This window comes from Alosa pseudoharengus, unplaced genomic scaffold, assembly GCF_046254945.1.
Source record: "Alosa pseudoharengus isolate Yale_2024_CS ecotype anadromous, Long Island Sound unplaced genomic scaffold, YU_APseudo_1.1 YU_APseudo_1.1_scf_13, whole genome shotgun sequence".
NCBI lineage: Eukaryota > Metazoa > Chordata > Actinopteri > Clupeiformes > Clupeidae > Alosa > Alosa pseudoharengus.
In genome coordinates, this window is record NW_027468598.1 from 14,034,692 (window position 1) to 14,038,207 (window position 3,516).

General features: G+C 39.7%; 1 protein-coding gene across 1 annotated transcript in view; it reads left to right on the top strand.

Annotated features, from left to right (window-relative positions):
• The window catches only part of pid1 (phosphotyrosine interaction domain containing 1), a 29,464-nt gene extending 26,790 nt beyond the window's left edge, over positions 1-2,674 (top strand). The window contains exon 3 of the mRNA XM_076282239.1: positions 1-2,674. This exon is cut by the window's left edge and continues 2,053 nt beyond it. The gene's annotated coding sequence lies outside the window, so the exon portion shown is untranslated.
• The last annotated feature ends 842 nt before the right edge of the window (positions 2,675-3,516 follow it).

The window sequence follows — 3,516 nt, forward strand, 5'->3', positions numbered from 1 at the left end:
TAAAGATAAAATATAACTTTTTTTTCTGCTGAAAATATTTTATTTTAGTTTTTAAGGCTTGTACCCATACAGTCAAAGTGATCTTTAGTAATTCTCTGTTGCTGCCATGTAAAATTGTCACTTTTTTCCATTCAAAACAAATCTGACACATCCAGTCATGTACCTACTCTTTTCATTGGGTTCCTGATATGTGCATGCCACATTTGTGAAGTATTACCGGTACATAAGAAGCAAAAGAATTAAGTATGTTTTAAGTATCCTTGCATAACTCATCAGGATTTTGGTTTTAACTCATTTGGTTTACTTCCGAGATTTATCCTTAGAGGTTAAATAATCAAGGTCCAATAATCGAGCCTTGGAGAACTCTGTGTGTGTCGTGGTGATTATCTCGAGAGTCTTTCTCTCCAATACAGCCAATGTAACAATTTTCCAGGTCAATTTCAGGAACAAGTCATATATTTACGGCCACTTACACACAATGAATCTTACTAGTCATACCATCGAATAGTAGTACCTAGTACCGTACCATAATAGTACCATACCATCTGTGTGTGATGGGAGAAAGCATCTAAAGTAGGATCCAGGATTAGGACCAATCTACCCAACCTACCCAACTTTCCCCCCCACTACCACCACACTCACAAAAAACTTATTCGGCCCCTGGTATTACAAAAGCTAAGGATTATGGTCGGTTTAAAGTGACACTTACACACACACACACACCCTCTTACATACACACAAACACACACACACACACCCATACAGTACATACACACACACTCACACACACCCTTACATACACACCCTTACATACACACACACACACACACACAAACACATTCACTCTCTCTCTTTCTCTCTCACATACTCTGTCACGTTCTTATCATACTCAATCTACACATATCCTCTGCTGAATGTATGACATGTCCAAGCGTGCTGCAACCTTCAGTAGATACGTATGAAATGGTGTTATTTTGTAATCTGTATTGTATGTTTCTTTTTCATCATAACTGCAGGTTAGGCAGAATTGTGGGTGCGTGCGTGTGTGTGTGTGTGTGCGTGTGTGTGTCTCTGTGTGTGTGAGTACTGTTCCAGCATAGTCAGCTATCTCAATGACACCTTGTGCCAGTTCAACATGAGAAAATGTCAGTCTGTGTTGCCTTTGTCTCTGTGAGGCTATGCTAACACATGCATGTTCACATCACACACACACACACACACACACACACACACACACATACACAGTTCCACATGTTTACACACACACACACATACACAGTTACACATGTTCACACACGCACACACACACAAACACACACACACACGCACACGCACACACACACAAACTCACAAAAAGCTGTATTACTCGCTGTTATTTGGGAATCTAAGGATTATGGTTGGTTTAAGATGACTTAAGTCTACCACCAGTTCAACAAAGCTTGTATTGTGTCAATATCCTGGAGTTTGAATATGGGAAAACTGAACCAAAAAGTTTCCCCTGAGATAACGAGTACCTTGGACAGCAGCAACATGCACACACAAGCATATATGACTATGAATATATATAGATATAAATATATATTAAAAAATATATATATTTACGTGTATTTGAAAATTCATTCAATAAGCTCATGTAAAAACAAGAATCGATCTGTCTCCAAAAATCACAGTTATACTACAACAGTAATAGACACACTTGGGCTTGATTAGTCTCACGTAGCCAGATAAGGATTATAACACATGACTGAAGGCAAGCATAGCGAAATGTTGGCTAGATAGAGGCGGTAACAATCACAGCTTTAAGGATGCTAAACCAATCAAAACGCTTTGTTAAGGTAGAGCTTGATGAAGGAGACAAACCTATTGGTTATAAATATGAAGTCATGCTGTATGAGTATGAGGTCTTAAGGGCCCCTCACACCAGGAACGATAACTGTAACTATAACGACATGAGCGCCCTCACTGCCCAACGATAGGGAAAGTCTCTCTTTGTGTTGATGAATGTGATGTGTGATTCTGATTCTGATTTTCTATCAGCTTTTTAGCATTCACAAGATTGCTCTGAAAGTGATCCCCAACGATATCGTTCTGTCATTCATATTAGCTAGAGTGATACTTTTTTGTCGTTATCGCTCTCGGTGTGAAGAGCCCTTTAGATTGAAGAAGTGTACGGACACTGACAGCCTTGTTAGAGATCATTTAAAACTCATTTCTGGCTCACATTTTCAACAAGTGTCTCCAGCTTGAGACCTTATACCTGGCTCTGTGAGACTAGAATATGAGTAACACAAAAACATATGTTTTAGTAACAGAAATGTCAACTATTCAAAAAGTATTTTATTGCCAACTGTGAATATGTAGAAAGCGATTTTGAGGAGCTGGAGGCTTTGGAGATGAAGCCTTGGCTGTGTGTGCATGTGTGTGTGTTTGTGCATGCGTGTGTGTGTGTGTGTGTGTGTGTATGGTGAGTGGGTGCAGGGGTTGATGTACGGAAAGAGACTGTTTTATTTGTGGATTTGTTTGTGTTTTTGTTTTGTAAAGCTGTACACATGTTGTCATAATCTCGCCCGTCTCCATGCTCTGATGCGCTTTAAACAAAAACTGTCTCCGTCATGTGTTTTCTATATAATATTTGCAAAGATAAAGACAAAATCATATAAAGTATTTACCAATCTCTCGTCTCTGTGTAATTTTTCCCCCACTCAGAGACACAATGTAAACCTGGGATTCAGAGCCAGTTTTCTTCCCAGACTTGACTTCTTAGGCAAGCTTAGTGGAATGCCATTGGTGTACCTCAGACCATTTTAGAGCAAAACTAACCCTAACCCTAACCCTAACACAAACAACTCATCAGATTTGAAGGAAGTTGTAACCGACACCTAAATTGGTATCATAATCAATCATAATTTGAATGATGTATGGTTATACGAAGGGCCAATAAACACACCTGACGTTCCCATCAGCTGAAATACCCCCCCCCCCCCCCGCCCACACACACACACACACATACACATTTGTATAAAGTGTTCCATTTGTAGGCCTATTGTAGTCTGGGAATACCCATATGAAGAATTTGGGGATTTGCTCTGCAGGTCCATGTCCCTAAAACACGCAAATACAATCGCTAATCCAGCATGGACTTGGTAAGAGTTTGGTAAGAGTTTAATGCAGCAATTGAGAAGCAATTGTGTAATTCACCAGGATTTCAAATTCACAAATATTCTAAACTGCAATCTGATGCGAAGACTTTGAAGGTTCACCAGTAATAGATGAGATACCAGGGCCAACAGCATGACCTCAGACACTTAACCTCTATAAAGAGCCTATCTGTACTCTTAAGAGGGAACAGTCTGTACTTAAATGAACATTTAAAGCCTGGGTTGTGATATCGTAACATACGGAGCTGGTTAGATGGGTTAGTCTTTTCAAAAATCTCAGCAAAATGGCTGCTGATCAGGTAAGAGGACACTTAACATTAGGCATACTGACCCCCTCTGGATGGACTAGAAATTGCAT